At 49.8% G+C, this 22,392-nt stretch overlaps 1 protein-coding gene across 2 annotated transcripts in view; it reads left to right on the forward strand.

Moving 5' to 3' along the window:
• The window catches only part of GLS (glutaminase), a 1,476,479-nt gene that overhangs the window by 149,091 nt on the left and 1,304,996 nt on the right, over positions 1 to 22,392 (forward strand). The gene's annotated exons all lie outside the window — the stretch shown is intronic.

Below are 22,392 nucleotides of genomic sequence, written 5' to 3' on the forward strand. Positions count from 1 at the left end.
CAGGCCTTCCAGTACCGGCTCTGCCGAGGTTCCTGCACTGGAGGCTAATTCTGGGACAGTCCCTAAGGTGTCCAGCAAACACCCTAGACCTGCAAGTACCAGCTCTGCCGAGGTTCCTTGCTTCAAGGCTAAAATGGCACAAAAGGCCCCTCACTCCCCTGAGCAGACTATTGCCTCACTTTCTCCTGTGAAGCAGTTTGACTCGGGTGTTGACAAAATGGCGGCCAACCTCCACGGACCACCGCAGCCATTTTGACTACCTCTCTTACACCAATGTTCACTACGGCTGGTGCTGGGGGCCTCCTTTTGGGGCAGAGCAGCCTTTCGCACGCTATGTGGATAACAAGAATCCGTTCCGCCCTCTGATGGATTGGCTTGCTCGGACGCTGCTGCCTCATACAGTCTCGCTCCCTCCTGCATCCGCACCCCTGATCTACATGGACCCAATTGGTGGCAGTCCATCCTGGCAACCATTCTACTTGCGTTCATGTGGGTATGCCCTCTCCAGCACCTAGACCTTCGTACGAGGATGCACTTTTTGGGCAAGGTTTTTGGGGAAATGTATCAATTCTGATCCCATAAAGGTATACTTTAAGGATCTCTTTAGGTAAATGTATCCTAGGCCTCCTGTACCGCCTCCTGCTCCAGCAGATCCTCTGCAGGTACCAGTGGTGCCTTCTCCACCTCTACCGGTCGGACCTCCTCCACCACTTCCTCCTCTGCCTCCTCTTTCCCCAGTAGAGAAAACACTGGGAGCGCGGCCTAACAACACTTTAGGACCTGAGGTAGTAGGTGCAGCAGAACAGGCTTCTGCTCCTGCTTCACTGGACTATGATCGGGCAGACCAGGACAGCGATGAGCGGCCCCGCTGAGCATTTCACGACCGGGTGCTGGACATGATGGCACTGCTTGACATTCCAATGCCTGAGGCCCCTCCTCCACAGGATGGGGAGATTTCTGGAGCCTTCACTCCGTCGCCTCAGGACTGCACCGGCCTGTTCCTCCAGAAGGACATCTTGGCTGAGGCCCGTAAGGTGTGGGGAAAAACCTCATTCCGGGCAGCATCTCAACAAGATGATTGATGCTCGCTATAAGCTTCATACCTCTGAGGACATATCTTTGTCGGCTTGTCCGCTGCCTTGGTCGACGTTAGTAGCAGCAGCCACCCTCCAGTCTAAGCCGGCCTCTACATCCTCCACTACAGCGGCCCAAATTCTCTTCAAGGAGGACAAGCTTCTTGACACCATAGGTCAGAAAGTCTTTTCCAATTTGGCACTCCAGCTTCGTCAGGCTAACACTGACCTTATCCTGGTGGCGGCAAATGTCAAGCTATGGAGGGAACTAGCCAATTTCCAGGACTGTATTCCTCTGATAGGCTAGAGGATTTCAAAGCCGATTTGGCAGACGCCAGAGTGCTGGTACAGGATCTACTGGAGGCTGTGGCACACCATGTGGATACTTCTACTTGAGGCATCATGGTTGGGGTCGACATCTCCCGCCGAGCGTGGCTCCATGCTACAAAGTTCTCAAAGGAAGTACAGGACAAGGTGCTTGATCTTCCTTTTGATGGTAAGGAGTTGTTCCATTCCTCCACATATGAGGAACTAACAAGGCTCCTTATACACAGAGACCAGGGTCCCAAACTCGGTCCTTCTCTGGATTCAGGGGTTTTCAGCATCACCATGCACGCCAAACTGAGGCTCCGGCGGGCGGGCCCCGTCGTAAGCAACAGCGGCAAGGGGGGCGGTTTTTCTCTAGACCATCAGCCTCCTATCCTGGGACAGGTAGTCTCCCTGCCGACAAATCATCCAAATGATATTTTTTGTCGGTCGCACAAGACTCCGGTGGGAGGACGAATTTCGTCTCATCTGGAGGCTTGGCAGACCATCACCGAAGACTGATGGGTTTTGTCGATCGCTCGCGCGTGCGTCTGCTTGCCCCTCCCCCAACCCCACCCTTCAACCCTCCCTTCCGACAGCTGGGTCGCCCTCCCTCAGAGCTGGGGTGCAGAAACTTCTAGACCTCAGAGCGGTGGAGCCTGCTCCCCCTCAGGGAGCAAGGGAAGGGCTACTACTCCCGTCTGTTCACAGTGCCCAAAACCAACCAGGCTGGCCTGCGCACTATCCTCGTCCTCTCCAACTTCAATCTTTGAATTCCCCCAGAGAACTTCAAGATGATCACGCCCAGCCGGATAAGATCCTCTCTCCGGAAGGGCAATTGGCTCAGTGTGGTAGATCTCGAGGACGCTTATATGCACATCCTAATTTAGCCGCCACAACGGAAATACCTTTGGTTTTCCGTGGGAAGGGAACATTTCCAATATCAAGTGCCGCTGCTTGGTCTCAGCTCGGCACTGTGTGTTTTCAAGCAGATGATGGCGGTCAGCGGAGCGTTCCTCAGACTGCAGGGAGTTCATATCTATCTACATTTGGACGATTGGCTTCTGAAGAGTCCTTACTCCTGGGCTGCGACAGCCAATCTTCATTCACTCCTCCAGCTCCTGTTCCAACTGGGGCTGTCGGTGAAATAGCAGAAATCATATGACAGTTGCTCAAGACCTGATATTTCTAGGTTCCCATTGGGATACTGCCAGTGCCAGAGTTTTCCTAACGGAGGACAGAATTGTGGATTTATCAACCAAGTTCCTTCTTTTCCTGAACTCCTCCCACAGGTCAGCCTGGTGGTTCCAGAGACTGCTTGGTCTGATGGCTTCATGTGTTCTAGCCCTGCCTCTTGCCAGACTGAAAATGAGGTGCACACAGCTAGCGCTGCGGAGCTGCTGGTCCCAAGCCTTGGTCCCAGACTCTTCCATGATGTCTGATAGTCAATTGTGGTCAACCTCCAACAACCTCTCAGTGGGTATCTCCTTCCAGGAGCCGTTACTACAGGTCACGGTTACTAGAGACTCCTCACTTCTAGGGTGGGGAGCGATGTTGGGTCATCTCGAGGTCTACGATCTCTGGACACCCCAAGACAGGATGTCTCATATCAACTACCTAGAACTCTTGCTGGTGTCCATAGCATTGAAAGCTTTCCAGCCTTCTATCATCATCAAGGTGGTGCGAATTTGCACAGACTATTCTGTAGCTTTTTTCTACGCCAACAAACGGGGGGGCATCGGGTCGCCTCCGTTGGTGGATCTAGCTATGCAGATTTGGAATAGGGCAATCCAACACAATGTCTGAGGCTGCTTCAACCAGGTTTATTCCCGAGGTTTCCCAGCCTGGGCCTAAATGTACCGAGCCTAGTCTCAAGTTTTCCTGTAAAGTGACTAAAAGTACCGGGGCTAATCCTGAGGACTCCCAAACAGGGGCTATAATCAAAACCAGCAGGATCATAGGGCCCCATTTATGGGCTCTGGCTACCGGATGTGACCCTAAGCTTTACCACAAACAATATTGTGGTTGTACCGGTCCTGCTGAGGGGGGCAAAGAAGGGCAAGGGCCCTACGTCTTCAAGCACCGGACCTGCCGAGGTTCCCTCACTGAGGGCTAATTCTTCTGCAGAAACTAAAGGGTCTGAAAAGAGCTCCAGGCCTGCTAGTACCTGCTCTGCCGAGGTTCCCTGTCAGAGAGCTAAAATTGATTCCAAAGCCCCTACAATCCCTCTGGTGACGATGTCCTCACTAAAACCTGTGACGCAGATCACTTCAGGCGGTGACAAAATGGCGGTTCAACCCACGCGATCATAATGCAGGAGACACTGCCTTCTACAAGAACGCAGTACAAAAGTAAATGGCTTTCTGCTGACTGTGTCTTGTCTTTTATATGGGGCCTTGCAGCCCCTGGCATCCACGTTTTATCATGCAGAACATATCTCTCAGCCATTGCAGTTTATCTTTCTACAGATAATTGCTCCTTTTCTCTGACAAATCCAGTAATCAAGAGGCATTTTGCAGGCTTTCTGCCGGTCAGATCTCCTCACCCAAAATGGGATCGTAACGTGGTCCTTAGCGCTTTGTGTCACAAGCCATTTGAACCAATGGCCACTACGGAGCTCAAGTTTCTCTCCTGGAAAGTAGCATTCTTGATTGCAGTAACATTGGCAAGAGGTATAAGTGAGTTTTAAGCGCTCTGTCGAACACCCATTCCTGACCTTTCACAAGGATAAGGTTGTGCTTCACACTCATCCTCTTTCCTTCCAGAAATTGTCTCAGAGTTCCACATAAATCAGTTGATATCCCTACCGGTTTTCTTTCCGAACCCGGTTTTCAGATGCAGAAAGGGTTCTACATAACCTGGATGTCAGAAGAGCTCTAAAGTTTTACCTTGACCGAACAAGCAAATTTAGAAGCTCCTCAAAACTCTGTTACTTTCGGGACCTAAAAAGGAAACCGGTTTCAAAAGCGTCTATCTCACGATGGATCGATTCATGTATCTCAGAGACGTATACAATTCAAGGCTGTCAGCCCCAACGCACGTTCATTCACATTTGGTCTGTGGCAAAGCGGCTGCTATTGCCTTCCAGAAGTATGTTCCTTGGTAGTCCATAGCCAAGGCTGCTATATATGTTTCTCCCTCGGCTTTTGTAGACACTATTGTCTTGACCTGACCTCCTGGGCTGATGTCCAGTTTGGCCAGGAAGTTTTAAGAACTTGTTCCAGTAAGGGTAATTTCCATCTTCCCGTTTCTTTGGTCAATGCTTGGGAATCTCCCAAAAGTATGGAGGAAAGGGCACGGGACGTAGGAGTATAACAAAGTTACACACTGTAGTGACTACCTTACTCCTAGTCCATAATCCCCTTTGTTCCATATGCCTCCGTCCTCTCTAAAGGTATCCTCTATTTTGCTAATGGTCCTTCAACTTTGGCGATGGAAAAGGACTGAAGGGCGATGTGTGGGGTGGAGCTCAGGGAGGCGGGGCTACAGACACGTTCGGTGGCCCCGTATAAAAATAAAAGGACAACATTATTTCTGATGCTTCAAAAGTACTCCGGTCCCATCCCAATGGACAGAATGTCACAAAAGTATGCAGAAAAGGGGACTATGGACTTGAGTAAGGTAGTCACTACAGTGAGTAACTTTGTTAATCTCCTTTACCCCCTTCCTGGCTAAACTCTTAGAGGAGTTGGTCATCTCCCAACTGATCCACGACACTGAATCTGTCGGTTGTTCCCACGGCCACCAATCTGGCTTCACAGCAGCCAGAGATATGGACACTGCTCTCCTCTACACCCGTGAAGACTTGCTCTCAAATCTTGATTACAACTCTCCCTCTGTTCTCATCATTCTTGATCATTCCTCTGCTTTTGATACAATGAATTGAGCCACCCTTAGACTGCGGCTCTGTGATACCCTTGACATCACAGACTTGGCTCTGGACTGGATGACCTCTTTCCTATCTGACCGATCTTCCCAGATTTAACTGGGCCCTTTCCTCTCCTCCACTACACTCTCCACCTGTGGTGTCCGTCAGGACTCTATCCTCTCGCCATGGCTCTTCAACATCTACCTTGCCCCCCAGGCCCACTTGATCTCCACCTTCTCTCCTCACTTCTAGTGTTATGCGGATGACACGCAGCTCTCCTTCAAGCTTCTCTCCACTTCCTCCTCTCGCATTCCTGATTGTCTGCTATTCAGGCTTGATGAACTGCTAACGATCTCTGCCTTAATGCCAGTAAGACTGAGATCCTTCTAATTGGGACTCCTGCTCCCTCCAGCCCACCTACTATCTGACCACCCTCCATGGGTGCCCTCCCCTCACCCTCTTGTTAGGCAAAAAACCTTGGTGCCATCTTCGACTCCTCTCTCTCTCCTTTTCTCCTCATATCGCGGACCTTGCCAAGAAGGTGTAACGCTCACCTGATTCTCGCAGAGGCGCCGGTCTTGACTGGGCGACTACCGTATCTTCAAAGGTGATGTGTAGCACCCGGTTGGCTCTTTGGGCTGGACCTCTGTGCACTGTATGCCTGACGTGTAGAGTAAGATGTCTGCAGATAGAAAATATGGGGTTAATGAACTGGGGTTATTGGGGTGTCCCTATCTCTTTCCTCTTCTCCTCTCCTGTAGACCCCCAAAGGTTAACGCTCTCACCTTAGGTAAGTGAATGTCGAGCTCTCCATCTGCCTCGGGGCAGGGTGCTGTAACCAGTTTCTTCACTGGATAGGTAGCGCAGGCCTCTTGACTTCAGAGGACTGCTGTCCGTCGTTTACTGCACGAACGGTAAGTTTCGAGTCATTCAAATGTCTTTAAAGTCTTTAGTAATGATGTCTCTTGTTTTGCAGGGTTCCGGCGATGGCGGATGACGGGCTGAAGTGAGTTGAAGATGGAGCCCGTGTGATGAATAGAAGCGCCTGGAAGCACGTAAGTAAGCGCTTGTTGCCTGCTTCACTATGCGCTCTAACTGTCTTTTTATTTTGCAGGTACGAGTTCGGAGCGGCTACAGGGTGCCGGAATACCCACTGGATTAGATGTGGAAAGGAGTAATGGCACGTGAGTGTTAAAGTTCCCCAATGTCTTTAAACGCACCTTGTTTTGTCTTTCAGATGCGGGATGCAGCGCCGAAGGCCTCCGGAGCGTACGAAGAGTAGGTAAGCCTTTGCCTTTCAGATGCCGGAATGCTAACCTGTTCTTTCTTGTCTTTATAGGTGTTGCTGAAGACTGGATTCAGGATGGTAAGCCTTTGCCTTTCAGATGCCGGAATGCTAACCTGTTCTTTCTTGTCTTTATAGGTGTTGCTGAAGACTGGATTCAGGATGGTAAGCCTTTTTCCTTAGGCCCAGGACCGGATGCAGAAGACACGATGAGCGTTCTGCTGCAGAGGTTGCAGAATAACGCAAAGCAAGATTCATCCACCGGGTGTGGTTTAAATAGCCTCCTGTAGTGCTTAGGTGTCTCCTTCCACAGCCACGCCTAAGTAAGAAAAGAGTTCCTGGTAAGAAAAGAGTTCCTGCCTTCCAGAACAGTTCCAGTGTTCTGAATCTAGGGAGTGGCTCCAGCCCCACCCAACAGGAAAAGTAGTTCCAAACAGAAGAGGATCAGAGGCTCAACTGGCAGGCAAGTAAGCAGCATGGTCTGCTGAAGGTAAGTCCACCCAAGCATTATGAGCCCGGCGCTTCCAGCGCTGGGACTGGGCATATTTATGAGTCTGGTGCCACTGGCGCCAGGACTGGGTCCAAAAGGTCCCAATTGGGACTGGTTGGCACTCGGAACCTGGGTTATGGATCTGCTTCCAAGGGAGTTGGGAAAATCCTGACCTTTTGGAAGCAGAGATCATGACAGAAGGCCCACTTTCAGTTGCACCCCCTCAGAGCCATTCTCCCTTTCCTCACCTTCCCCAGAAACTCAATGTATCCAGAGCTCTGGTCCTCTCTAAGCTGGATTACTGCAACAGTCTCAATCTGCCTTTATCCTCCCTACGCCCCCTTCAATTTATCCAGACCAGGACTGCGAGCTGGGTCCTTGGGCTGAAGTCCAGGGAATGCATCTCTCCAGCCCTAGAATCTCTCCACTGACTTCCAGTGACTGCAAGGATCAAGTTCAAAGACCCTCTGCATCATCCACCTAGCCTTCTGGGGCCTCGGACCCCGCTACATCCAACTCTGTCCCTAAATACCTCCCTGCTAGAGCCCTTCAGTCGTCTAGCTTCAACTCTCTGTAGATCAGACACTTCTCCATGCAGAGAGTGGGCTGGACGACGCACAAGAGGATCAGGATGGCGATGACCAGCCCCGCTCTGTTAGAGCCTTTCACGACCGGGTCCTGGACATGATGTGTTTATTAGATGTTCCAGTACCCGAGGCAACCGCTCCACAGGAAGGGGTGCTTTCGAGGGCGTTCACCTTGTCTCCTTCGGAGCGTACCGGCTTGTTTTTGCAGAAGAACGTTTTGGCCGAGGTCCATAAAGTTTGGGAAAAACCACACTCTGGACTGTTTGTCAACAAGAAGATTGACGCGCGTTATAGGCTCCATTCTTCGGAAGAGGTGGCTTTAGCGTCGTGTCCGCCCCCCTCCTCCACGGTTGTGGCTGTGGCCACTTTACAGTCCAGACCTGCAGCATCGTCTTCCACAACGGCTACTCGGGTTCTGGCTAAAGAGGACAGGCTTCTTGACTCTTTGGGAAGCAGGATTTTTGCTAATTCAGCGCTGTAGTTACGGCAAGCAAACGCAGAACTGGTGTTAGCGGGGGCGAATATGAAAATGTGGAAAGGTCTGTCGGAATTTGAGGAATACATCCCCGCCGAAAAGCTAGAAGATTTCAGAGGGGGTTTGTCAGATGCTAGGGTCCTGGCGCAGGACATGTTGGAGGCAGCGGCTCATCATGTCGACACCTCAGGCCGCGGCCTCATGCTCGGTGTGGAACCTCGTCAGGCTTGGCTGCATGCCACCAAGTTCTCTAGGGGGTGCAGGATAAGGTTTTGGACCTGCCCTTTGATGGCAAGGAGCTTTTTCATTCCACAACGTACATTGAACTGACCAAAACAAAGGACAGCACACAGACTGCCAAGTCCTTGTCGGTCCTGGTGAAACCGCCTTTCAGGGTGCAGAGAACGTCCTCGCAGCCTCGTCCTTCCTCTGGTTTCAGGAGTTTTCTGGACCGAAAGTCCGACAGGGTGGATACCCCATTAGGAAATTCCCACCGAAGGAATCAATGGAGCCGATTTTTCTCCCGTTCCTCAGCCTCCTCCTCAGGTTCAGGTGGCACCGCCACCGAAAAACCAGCTAAATGAAGTTTCTCTGCGCTCGCACGAGACCCCGGAGGGAGGAAGCATTGCGTCTCATTGGAAGGTGTGGCAGACCATCACCAAAGACCGGTTGGTCTTGTCAGTCGCTCGGGCGGGCTTCCGCTTCCACCTATCTCACCCATCAATCCTCCTTTCCAGCAGTCGGGGTCGCCCTCCCTCAGAGCCGAGATTCAAAAGTTGCTGGATCTCAGGGCGGTGGAACCCGTTCCCCTAGGGGAGCGAGGGGAGGGCTTCTATTCCCGGCTGTTTACGGTGCCCAAACCCAACCAGGCTGGCCTGTGGACCATCCTAGACCTTTCCCAGTTCAACCTCTCTCTACCCCAAGATAAATTCAAGATGATCACGCCCTGTCAGATAAAGTCCTCTTTGCAGAAGGGCGATTGGCTCAGCGTGATGGACCTCCAGGACGCGTGTATGCATATCCTGATCTGGAATCCACATCGGAGATACCTATGGTTTTTTGTGGGGGTGGAGCACTTCCAGTTCCGAGTTCTCCCTTTTGGCCTCAGCTCGGCACTGCGTGTCTTTACAAAGATGTCAGTTATCGCAGCCTATCTTCGGCTTCAGGGTATCCACGTGTATCCGTATTTGGACGATTGGCTGCTGCGCAGTCCTTGTCCCTTGAAAGCCTCGAGCAACCTTCAGTCTCCTCCAGCTCCTGTTCCACCTTGGGCTGTCGGTGAACTGGCGGAAATCCTCCATGACAGTCTCTCAGGACCTGAATTTCCTGGGTTTTCGTTGGAACACGATCCACTACAGAGTATACCTGACCAGGGACAGAATGGCGGATCTGGTGGCCATGTGTCAGGTCTTTGCACAGTCAGGGAGCCTGTCGGCCTGGTGGTTCCAGAGGCTTCTGGGCCTCATGGCCTCGTGTGCATTGGCTCTTCCTCTTGCTCGGCTCAAGATGAGGCGGACGCAGATGGCTCTTCGGAGTTCTTGGCGTCAAGCTGTGGATCCGGACTCCAAAATGATTTCGATTCCAGCTTTCATGAGAGCGGACCTTTTGTGGTGGTCCTCTCTGGGCAATCTATCGGTGGGCGTGGTTTTCCAGAACCCTGTTCCGCTGTTGAGTCACAACGGACTCTTCCCTTCTGGGGTGGGGTGCGACGTTGGATCTTCTTCCAAGTTTCGGATCTCTGGTCGACCCAAAACAAGCTCCTTCATATAAATCACCTGGAGCTTTTGGCGATCTTCCTGGCACTCAAGGCATTCAGGCTGGTCATTATCAACCAAGTGGTCCGTGTCCGCACGGACAATGTGGTGTCCATGTTTTACATCTTCAAGCAGTGGGGTACCAAGTCCCCTCCTCTTGTGGATCTTGCCATTCAGATTTGGGAATGGGCGGTGCAGCATAGCATCTGGCTTGTGGCCGTTCACATCCCGGGCAAGCTGAATGTTACTGTAGATCCCCTCAGCCGACGATCAATGGTCGGCTACAAGTGGGAGTAGAAAGTAGAGGTCCTATTACAAATCTTCCAGTGTTGGGGCACTCCAGAAGTGGACCTCTTCGCAACATCGGTCAACAAGATACTTTCTCTGTATGCCTCCAGAAATGGACTGGAGCCTCCTCTCTGGGGGATGCTCTTGAGATTACCTGGCACAACATGAGGGCCTATGCTTTTCCGCCACTGCCTCTGATTCATCGGACGGTTTGCGAGCTGAGGAACACAGTGAACTGTTCTCTTCTGCTCATAGCTCCGTGGTGGCCAGCCAGGTTCTGGTTTTCAGAGCTTCAACATCTGTCGGTGTGCGCACAGATCAGGCTTCCATTGGTTCCCGACCTGCTTCACCTGAGAGATCGGCAGCTGTGGCACCCCTTCCCACAATCGTTCAGCTTGGCGGCATGGTGCCTGAGTTCATATCTTTAGAACATGTCAACCTGTCTGCTGATAACATGCGCATTATTCAGGCAGCCAGGAAGCCCTCGACAAGATCTCAATACAGGAGCAAATGGCTTCGGTTCTGCCATTGGTGCTTAGCCAAACAACTTGATCCCAGGGTGGCTACGATCGACACAGTGCTGTCCTTCGTCTCTCATCTAGCAGAGTCGGGCATTCATGTCCTCTCATGCAGGACTTACCTTTCGGCTGTTGCCGCCTATTTATCCATGGACCAGTGCTCTTTTTCACGATCAAATCCAGTGATTAAAAGGCATTTTGTGGGTTTAATGTGTCTTTATCCTCCTGTTCGCAAACCGCATCCGACGTGGGATCTGAACGTGGTACTTACGGCAAGACGTGCAAGTGAGCTCCAGGCTTTGTCGGTGGAGTATTCCTTCTTGGTTTTCCACAAGGATAAGGTTGTCTTGAGGACGAATCCTTCTTTCCTACCAAAAGTGGTCTCGGATTTTCATCTAAATCAGTCATTCTCCTACGTCCCGTCCCCTTTCCTCCATACTTGTGGATATCTCTCCGTCCTGTGGGACGGTACAGGAGCACTTTGTAAAATGCATCCACATTTTTTTCAAAAATGTGTCCCTCTTCTCTTTCCTGCGCGGGGCCCGGCACGTGGCCGTAACCCCGCTCACCTTGGCTCTGCCGCGCGCATCGCCCATCAGTCCTTTTCTCCGCTCGATCGGGGCCGGACGCACTTGCATCCTCGGAAGATTTTCTTCCCTTTTTTCCTCTCGGGCTCTCGCTAGCGTTCGTTTACTAGTCTGTCTGTCTTTCAAGTTAGACTTTCCAGATTGTTCATCTTGTCACCGTCGCTTCGCGAGGGCGGATCCCCATCCTCTTTGTTTAGAGTGTTTGGGTCCGGAACACCGTTGGGACTCCTGTTTTTACTGTGACTCCCTTTCGGTCTGGGCACTTCAACGTCGGTTGGAGCAGTGGGAGGAGGTGTTCCGACGAACTCCTCCTTCGCATTTTCAGGCGTTCATCGACGAGAAGAAACGCTCGGTAAGTTCTTTACTTTTCAGAGCACCCCGGCCGGGGGGGATACCTTTCCGGGTTCCTCTCGGGTTGGGAGGGGCGTTGATCGCTCTGCCACCGGGGTTCGCCCTGAGGTGCCCATTGGGCCTAATAATTGTACCAGAGTTTTCTCCGAGGGTCTCCGTAAGGGGGCTGTGGATACCGGAGTACGCTCTGAGGCCCCTCCTGTGGGGGCTGTTTGCAGACCCAGTTCTACTGAGTCGTGGGGTACCGGAGCTCGCTCTGAGGCCTCTCTGTCGGCTTCCCTCAAAAATAAGACCGGGTGCGCCTAGAGACCTTGGTGGGGCTTGCTGTCACCGAACGTATGTTCGAGGCCCGCGCAGATAAGGCTGTCACCGGCTGTGGGTCCGAGGTCCCTCTTTCAGAGGCTAAAGTTACCAACATTTCTGAGAGGCCTTACCCGTGAAGACTGTTTCTCACCGTTCCCACTCTTGCGGCGACACCAGATCTGTTGAGGGGGCAAAGAAGCAAAGTTCTTCTTTTACCAGCAGTGCCGGGGTCCTTCCTTCGAAGGCTCAGTTGGCGGTTGGTATGTCACAAAAACATTCCAGGCCTCATAGTACCGGCTCAGCCGAGGTTCCCTATGTTAAGGCTAAGATTAAGACCCCTGATCCATCGACGGGGACCCCTGCCTCACTTCCTCACATGCCGCAGTTCCACTCAGATGAGGGCAAAATAGCGCCCGTTCCCGCCACGACCACGGCGGCCATTTTAGGGGCTATCCCTACAACTATGCCATCGGCCTCTGGTGTAGGGCTCGGTCCCTTTGGTGAACCTAAAGTCCCTTGTGCGCATCCTTACCGGCCAGTTTATGATTGGAACGCCCGGATGCCTCTTCCGCACAATGTTTCGTTGCCCGCGGGGCGGCTCCTTTGATTTATGTGGATACGTCGGTGGAGGGGCCGGTGTGGCATCCTTCCCCATTACGTCCCTGGATTTGTCCACCTCATGAGAGGCCTCCTCAGGTCCCGAAACAATCTCCTGAGGATGCCTTTTTCGGTAAATTTCAAGCGCTTATGCGCACCGACCCCATGAGGAAATATTTCAAAGGGCTTTTCAAGGAGATATGTCCACCTGCGCCTCCGGCTCCACCCGTTCCTCCGGTGGTTCCGCCGGCGCCTCCCTTGCCCGTGGTGCCTCCCCCTGCTCTTCCGCCTTTGCCTCCATTGTCCCCAGTGGACAAGGCAGTGCCTGACGAGGCTCAGCAGGATCCTGACCTGTCAGATGACCCTCAAGGCGATCAGGACAACAAGGACCTTCCCTGCTCTATCAGAGCCTTTCATGACCGGGTACTGGACATGATGAGTTTCTTAGATGTTCCGGTGCCCGAGGCACCCGCTCCGCAGGAGGGCGTGCTTTCTGGGTCGTTCACCCTGTCTCCCTTGGAGCGTACCGGCCTGTTCCTGCAGAAGGACGTTCTGGCCGAGGTCCGAAGAGTCTGGGAAAGGCCACACTCGGGACATTTTGTCAATAAAAAGATTGACGCGAGGTACAGGCTGCATTCTTCGGAAGAGGTGGCCCTGTCGTCTTGTCTGCCTCCCTCCTCCACAGTGGTGGCTGCGCCTACGTTGCAATCCAGACCTGCAGCATCCTCTTCCACAACGGCTACTCAGGTCTTGGGAAACGAGGACAAGCTCCTGGACTCACTAGGGAGGAAAATCTTTGCCAACTCAGCCTTGCAACTCAGGCAGGCCAACTCTGAGTTGATATTGGCGGGAACTAACATGTGGATGTAGAAAGGTCTGTCAGAGTTTGAGGAGCACATCCCGGTCGAGAAGTTGTAAGACTTCAAAGGAAGCCTTTCCGATGCCAGGGTCTTGGCCCAGGATCTCCTGGAGGCTGCGGCTCATCACGTAGACACCTCAGCTCGGGGCCTGATGCTTGGGGTTGATACCTCACGGCAGGCGTGGCTGCATGCCACTAAATTTTCTAAGGAAGTGCAAGACAAGGTGTTGGACCTTCCTTTCGATGGTAAGGAGCTTTTTCATTCTACTACTGATGTAGAGCTCACCAAGACCAAGGATAACACTCAGACCGCTAAATCATTGTCTGTTCTGGTCAAAGCTCCTTTCAAATCCCAGAGACCGTTGTCGCAAAGTCGGCCCTCCTCTGGTTTTAGGGATTCATCGACCGCAAATCTCGCAGAGTGGATACTCCTGCGGGGAATAACCGCCGTAGACAACAACGCATACGATTTTTCTCCCGCTCCTCAGCCTCCTCATCGGGTTCAGGTGGCACCGCCACCGATAAGCCTGCCAAATGAGGGTTTTCCGCGCTCGCACGAGACCCCGGTGGGAGGACGCATTGCGTCTCATTGGGAGGCGTGGCAGACCATCACAGAAGACAGATGGGTCTTGTCAGTCGCTCGAGCGGGCTTCCGCTTACCTTTACCCCCTACCCCACCCCTCAACCCTCCTTTTCAGCTGTCGGGCTCACCATCCCTCAAGGCCGAAGATCAGAAACTTCTGGACCTCAGAGCTGTGGAACCCGTTCCCCTTGGGGGGCGAGGAGAGGGATTCTACTCCCAGCTGTTTACGGTGCCCAAACCCAACCAGGCTGGCCTGCGCACCATCCTAGACCTTTCCCAGTTCAATCTTTTCCTACCCCAAGAGAAATTCAAGATGATCACGCCCAGCCAGATACGCTCCTCCTTGCAGATGGGCGATTGGCTCAGGGTTGTGGATGCTCAGGATGCGTATATGCATATCCTGATTTGGAATCCACACAGGAGATATCTCTGCTTCTCTTTGGGAGAGGAGCACTTCCAGTTTCGGGTGCTACCTTTTGGTTCTGCTCGGCGCCGCGTGTCTTCACGAAGATGATGTCGGTGATTGCGGCCTATCTTCGTCTCCAGGGTATCCATGTGTATCCTTATTTGGACGACTGGCTCTTACGCAGCCCTTGTCCGCTGGCAGCAGCGGGCAACCTCCAGTCTCTCCTTCAGCTCCTGTTCCATCTTGGGCTGTCGGTGAACTTGCAGAAATCCTCCATGACGGTCTCACAGGACCTGATTTTCCTGGGTTTTCGTTGGAACACGATCGACTGCAGAGTGTATCTGACCGGGGACAGAATGGCGGATCTGTTAGCCACGTGTCAGATGTTTGCGCAGTCGGAAGCATGTCGGCCTGATGGTTCCAGAGGCTTCTGGGCCTCATGGTCTCGTGTGTGCTGGCTCTTCCTCTTGCTGGTCTCAAAATGAGACGGACCCAGATGGCTCTTCGGAGCTCATGGCGTCAGGCAGTGGATCCAGATTCCATGCGGATTATGATTCCGGATTCCATGAGAGTGGACCTGGATTGGTGGTCATCTCTCAGCAATCGGTCTGGGAGCGTGGGGTTTCAGGACCCGGTCCCCGTGGTGACGATCACGACGGACTCCTCCCTTCTAGGGTGGGGTGTGACGTTGGATCTCCTTCAGGTCTCGGACCTCTGGTGCCTCAGGACAAGCTCCTGCACATAAATCATTTAGAGCTTCTGGCGATCTTACTAGCGCTCAGGGCGTTCAGACCGATCATAGCCAACAAGGTGGTCCGCATACGCACAGACAATGTGGTGTCGATGTATTACATCAACAAGCAGGGGGGAACCAAGTCTCCCCCTCTCGTGGACCTGTCCATCCAGATTTGGGAGTGGGCTGTGCTTCATGGTGTTTGGCTGCTTGCAGTGCACATCCCGGGCCAGCTGAATGTCGCAGCGGATGCCCTCAGCCGGCGGACAGTGGTCAGCTACGAGTGGGAGTTGAAGGCGGAGGTCCTCCCATGGATTTTCTTGCGTTGGAGCACACCGGAGGTGGACCTCTTCGCTACGGCGGTAAAAAAGAAGCTTCCTCAGTATGCCTCCAGAGGGGGGCTTGGAGCCTCCTGTCTGGGGGATGCTCTCGAGATTCCATGGCACAACATGAGAGCTTACGCCTTCCCGCCTCTGCCTCTAGTCCATCGAACAATTTGGAAGCTGAGGAACTCGGTGAACTGTTCCCTTCTACTCATAGCCCCGTGGTGGCCGGCCAGGTTTTGGTTCTCAGAACTTCAACACCTGTTGGTGTATCCGTCGATCAGGTTACCAGTGACCCCCGATCTTCTTCATCAGGGGGAACAGCAGATGTGGCACCCCTCCCCACAATCGCTCAGCTTGGCGGCATGGTGCCTGATTTCAAGTCTTTAGAACATCTTAACTTGTCTGCGGATAACATGCGTATTATCCAGGCAGCCAGGAAACCCTCAACTAGATCCCAATACAGAAGTAAAGGGCTCAGGTTCTGTCATTGGTGTTTGGAAATACAGTTGGACCCAAGGGGGGGCTATGATTGACACGGTGCTGTCCTTTGTATCCTTCCTAGCAGAGTCGGGTGTTCACGTTCTGTCATGCAGAACTTACCTTTCAGCGGTCTTCGCTTATCTTTCTACGGACCAATGTTCTTACTCTCTGTGTAATCCAGTGGTTAAGAGGCATTTTACAGGCTTGACATGCCTCTACCCTCCAATTCGTAGTCCGCACCTGCCGTGGGATCTAAATGTAGTCCTGACGGCGTTGTGCCATAAGCCTTTTGAACCAATGGCCACGGTGGACCTCAAGTACCTATCCTGGAAAGTGTCCTTTTTGGTCAGTGTTACGTCAGAAAGGCGGCTGAGTGAGCTCCAGGCCTTGTCGGTGGAGCATCCCTTTTTGGTCTTTAACAAGGATAAGGTAGTCCTACGGACAAATCCTGCTTTCCTGCCAAAGGTGGTACCTGAATTCCATCTGAATCAGTCGATCTCCCTGGCGGTCTTTTTTCCAAACCCTACCTCAGAGGCAGAAAGGGTTCTGCACTGTCTCGATGTCAGAAGGGCTCTTAAGTTCTATCTGGACAGAACTTCCGAGTTTAGGAGTTCTTCTCAACTGTTTGTGACTTTTGGTAACCCTCAGGGTAAGCAGGCGTGTAAGGCGACTATTTCTCGGTGGATCGCCGCCTGCATTACGGAGTCTTTCACCGTCCAAGGGCTGAAACCTCCTAAGGGTATTCATGCACACCTGGTGTGGGGCAAGGCAGCCGCGGTTGCTTTTCAGAAATATGTCCCCTGGGAGTCCATCGTTAGGGCAGCTACTTGGGCCTCCCCATCTGCTTTTTGTAAGCATTATTGTCTTGACATGAGCTCAGGAGCTGATGTTCAGTTTGGTCATGCTGTGCTGAAGAACCTTTTTCAGTAAGGGGTATTTCCATCCACCCGTAGTTCCTGTTAGGAGTGCTTGGGAATCTCCCATAACTATGGAGGAAAGGGGACGGGACGTAGGAGTATAACCAGGTTACTCACCGTAGTGACCACCTTACCCCTAGTCCATAGTCCCCTTTCCTCCATACGCCCGCCCGCCGTCCCCTCTAATAAGGTTCCTCTGTTATTGCTAATAGGTCTCTGACCTGGCGATAGAAAAGGACTGATGGGCGATGCGCGGGGCGGAGCCAAGGTGGGCGGGGTTATGGCCGCGTGCCGGGCCCCGCGCAAGAAAGAGAGGAAGGACACATTTTTGAAAAAAAAATGTGGATGCTTTTTACAAAGTGCTCCGGTCCCGTCCCACAGGACGGAGAGATATCTCATAAGTATGGAGGAAAGGGGACTATGGACCAGGAGTAAGGTGGTCACTACGGTGAGTAACCTGGTTATTTTATGCCACTGGTAGGAATTTTGCTTGTAAACACATGATTAATTAGAACCTGGAGTATGCAATGTGACCGTATTCATTAGAAAAGGCACTTTCCAGTGAACTTTGAGGACCATATTTTTGAATATATGGAATCTATCAATGGGGATTCACTATAGGTCTCTCTCTGCTTAACTATAATGCAGTGTGACGGGCAAAATTAAACTCTTGCGAGCCTCAAGCATCGTGGATTTAGTAAGTAAACACATAAAATTCACACAAGCTTGTCGAGAACTGATGCATTTATTTAGGAGCATGTCATGAGTTACTTTATATAATAGAAATGGTATTGTGCATGGTTCAGGGAATCTGGAAGGACATTGTTACAAAATACATTTCATTATGGAAGTATGTTATGTGCGATTTTAAATAGATAATGGACAAGGTCCGGCTCAGGGAATCTCTAACGGTAATGGGACACATTTATAGGCCCTTTGAAGAGCCAGGAATGAGATGCGGACATAGAGGACTCATGGATTTTGGTTATAAACATGTATTGAAATCAAAAGGGGTTGGAAAATGCCTCACTATCCCTAATCTAGGAGGTATTTCCCTACCTCAATCGAGCACTAAGGGCTCTGTCCTTTGTCAAGATGGTCAAAGTAAAATACGTTCTGTCTGAAATCCAATTCTGGCCCTCACACTGTCAACTAACTCCGAGGTGCAAATGATATTGTCTCTGTTTCTCAAGTGCCCAAATGTTCAAATTCGCAAAACGGTATAAATCAAGCCAAGAAGTTCCAAATGGACAGTGTTTACAGCTCCAGGGAATGGCCCTTCCCCAGACTCTTTTTACCAATATTAAAAAAAAGAAAAAGTTAAAACACAGAATAACCAAGTTTCTTGTAACCCAAGAGGGCAACTCCCTCCTCTTGGTGTGTTTCACAACTCCAGGGAATGGCTATCTTCGCCAGGTTCTTCTGTATCTCAAAATCCCAAGGGCGTATGTCCTCCTTGGGTTTCTCTTTACACTGTATTGTAATTTTGGGTGCAGGGCCCAGACTCACAGGTCACCTTGTATACTCCCCTGCCAGGTTTCTTTTCACTTGGATAGCAGTTCACAATCTCAAGGGCATGTGTCTTCTTTGAGATTCTATTTCACTGCGCTCCACTCTACGTGCAGGTCCCACACCACCTTTTATACTTTCCTGCCAGGTGATTTTCAGCCTTCATGACAATTCACAATCTCAAGGTCATGGGTCTTCCTTGATATGCTTTCACTTTCCTTCCAGCATTTAGCCTTGCCTAGTATACTCTCCTGCCAGGGCTTGCATACAGTCTTTCAAAATACTTGGCTTGTAGTCCCAGCGACCTGTTCGTGGGAAATGGGCTTTGTTCCTCTTTTAGTCCCAGGTGGTTTCAGCGGGTCTGTTTTTATGAGTAGGTTTCCACCTGTGCTTCCTGGTGGCACTGCATCATCTCTGATGGCCGCACAGGCTTGTGGCTTCCCCCAACAGTTATCTCTCTCGGTCGTCAGGCTGCTTTGCTCTGGCTCGTCAATAGCAGTGCAGAGTCTCTGGAGCAATATTCCCTCAAATTATTTTTCTCTATGTGTGGAACTGGTTGGCTGTTGTGCGCATATTATTCTCCTGACTAATGAGGTAAGCCACTTTGTGAGCTACCATTGCAGAAGAGAGTTTGGAAAGAAATTTCCTCTTCCCAACCACTGCAATTATTTACAAATCTTAGAACACTTTTTCCAAACACATAGGTTAAAATAAAATATGTCATATGTGATTATAGAGAAAACTCATCAACTAGTTTAAGACTTCAACATCTGCCACAGTACCTTGCAAACGTACTTGTGTGCAGAGAAAAACACATGTTTTATGCCACTGGAAAATCCCTTGTGTATTACAGAACACAAATATCTCTTGGCATAACTGATGGGGCTGTCAATACATTCAGAAAGAATACAATATTTGCTGATTGATTAATGTAAATTAAAAGCAATGTGTCCAAAAACATGCTGATAGGAGTTCAAGTGCCACTTAAATGAAGTAATTCAAGGGCACGAGAACATGCTTTCAATCATTTGTGTAAGGATGATAATTGCATCAGAATAACTGCCCCTCAGAATATGAGGATCAAACATTACTGTGCCTCTGCTTACTATCCACATTACGTTCTCCTGTGGGTAGTGATAACACCAGCCTTACAGCTAAGAGACGTATGCACCATCAATTTTTACTCCCTAAAAAAAAAAGGAAAATGTGCCTAAGAAAAATGAGAAATAATGAACATATCATTGCTTAAATCCACAAAGCTCCACTGATATTCTTTTGAATTAGTGACCAGTAGAGCAGTGGCATAGGAAGGAACTCCATACTAATGCACAATCTCAAGAGGGATTTTAAGGGGAAAGAACATCTTTTAATAAGCAGAAAGTATCCCTATTGGCAAAGCTAATTACCTTTTGACTCCCTGAAAAATCAATTGACTGCATGTAGGGAGTAGAATCTGATTAGAGCCCTGCTTGTACCCATACATAGAAAGTGAAATGACAGGGCGCACAATAAAATGTATAGTTTTTCCCACCCTTCCGCACCACAGCCTAGATACAATTAAATAAGAGCCTTAGCGAAGAAAATCACATATATATGCCTTTTAAGTTAATAGCATCAATTTATCACAGATACAACTGATTGAGTGCCTTCTGTAACTATGGATCCCTCTTCTGTAATTCTTTGTGATCAGTTAAATAAAATGCAGGGAGCTGCTAGAGACAATACACACAACACCTGGTTACATTGAAAAGTCCTCAGCAGCTGAGCATAGAAAGAAAAAGAAGGTGCTGTTGTCTAGACGGCTACTAGAATTTCCTATCCTTTAGCAAACAAGCAACGTCTGCCTTGGTTTTTGAAATGTGCTTCTTTGTTCATCACCCGCAAGGAGTGATTACCTGTGCTCTTCCACCCATAGCCTTCCTCGGCCCCTGTGCTAGCCTCCAATACTAGTTGGTAGAGCACTGTAAAAAGTGGGGGATTGTAGCAGTAAACATTCACTGGGATATTTGCAGACCCATAATACTTTGCAAGCAAGGCATATTTAATCCCTCACCATATTATGTGCATTTTAAGAATGTCATGACTCTGCATGTACACAATTCTTATGCAGTGCATACTAGATTGTTTTCAACATACCCCGCCCGTATATCATTGTGTAGGATTGCACAAGTGCTCAGTGAAACGTTTTTTGTATAGAAGCGAGTTACCATATAATGTGTGAAGGTCAATGCCCAAAGGAACTCTGAACGCTTGGAAATGATACAGATTGTGTGAAAAGCAATCTCCTGTCTGAATATCCGGTGCACTGATACTATGGACAAGTAATCAGCGGCATAGTCCATACCCATTATCCCTTCTAGGCTAAGTAAATGATATTGCAATGTTGCTCTCCAATTATATGGTAATGTTAGTAATGCTAAAATAGGAGATGCTGAGCATCACATTTGTAGCATCACATTTGTCTTCTCAAAATCTTCAGAGGGCAAATTAATATTTGAGTTTTATAATGCGTTAACTTGCAGGATGGGCGCTTCAAAGTACTTGCGTGACATATGTAAAAAAAAAAAAAAAAGCGGAAGTATGGGATAAGGTTACACATCCAAGTAGCCTACTTCCTTACAGTCAGTATCCAATATTTCAGCTGGTAGTTCGATTAGATAGTGTGGGTGATGCTTTTGGTAAGCGCAATGAGTAACAGAAATGTTGGCGCGTGACCGTTATTCATGTTACAACAAATATAAAAGAAGTGGATGTAGGTACAAGTCTGCTAACCTTTCGCAGAGCCAAGAGAGAAATAGTCAACGTTGTCTGGTAGTATCTTAGTGTGTTCTGGGGCCGAAGTTATAGTCATGAAGTAAAGGTGTGGTAGAGTCAGGTTTCAGGGTCATGAGTGGGGAGAGAACATTATTTGGTTAATGTGTGCAGGCATATCTTGTTTCGATTCTTCTGTTCATGGAGCCAGTTTTTCATATTCGTTTTTAACCTGTTGTGTGTGTATTTTGCTGTTAGGGATTTTAGGTGTTTACAGTCACCCTTGGATAGTAGTAGCAGAATATCAAGACTAGTTGCTTAATTTAAAAGAAAGACACTTTCAGGTAATTACTGTGGCTTGTGCCTTATTAAATCTTTTTGAATAGGTGAGAATTGTCTGTGTGCGCTGCTAAAAATCTTCTGAGCGGCACCCAAAAGCAAGCTGGGCAAGCGCACATGCGCACAGCTTAGAGGGAACATTGCTCTGGAGGGTTTCCATTTTATGGGGGCAAGGGGTAGTTTCTGCCCTTCTGGATCTTTAAATGTTTCCCGGCTGCTGGGCTGGTTATCTTGCACAGCTTCTGATCTGAAATAACAAGAAAAACACTGGAAAACATTTTGTTAATGAGGCAATGGCTGATCTGCAGGCACTCATTCTGGCCCAAGAGGTGGACAGAAATTGGGGCCCTCCCTGCTGCCACCATCCGCCTCACGGGTAGGACTGGCTCTGGATGGCTCCCTGGTAGGCCTCCACCCAGGGGCGAGAGGGGTTCCTACCTGCCCCCTTGTGACACGGTCTGGTTACTGGCCTTGCCACACCAGGCAATTCACATATTTTGATTGAGGTCTTGCCAAGGTGGTTCAGACAACCTATTTCCATTATTACATTTTACATCATGTGTGTACTAGAAACCACTGGTGGACAACATAATGCACTCTTCCATTGATTGATTCTGTTATCTATTTGTAATTCACATTCAATAAAAACTTCAAAATTAACTCTTCAAGAAACACTTTTCCAAAAAACATGTTATGGTTTGTACCATAGCTCTTATTAGTTCACAATTTTAAATATATTTCATATGTTTATAAAATGATCAAATCAATTTTACAGATGGTTTCATACAAATAGCTACATTTATCTATGCTGTCATAATTCAAGTCGAAAAGTTTCCCAAAAACTTTTAAATGAAAATCTAATTATACTGATTGGCTTCTATTTGTTGATGGCATCAGAAGGTTATAACCCGACACGTTTTTTGGTTGACCGCTTCTTATTACACCACGTAGAGACCATCTTGTAATGCGCTTGGGCCCTATGTATTAGCAGAGACACTTTCTGATTG

The sequence above is a fragment of the Ambystoma mexicanum genome, chromosome 9 (assembly GCF_040938575.1).
Source record: "Ambystoma mexicanum isolate Mex_15411 chromosome 9, UKY_AmexF1_1, whole genome shotgun sequence".
NCBI lineage: Eukaryota > Metazoa > Chordata > Amphibia > Caudata > Ambystomatidae > Ambystoma > Ambystoma mexicanum.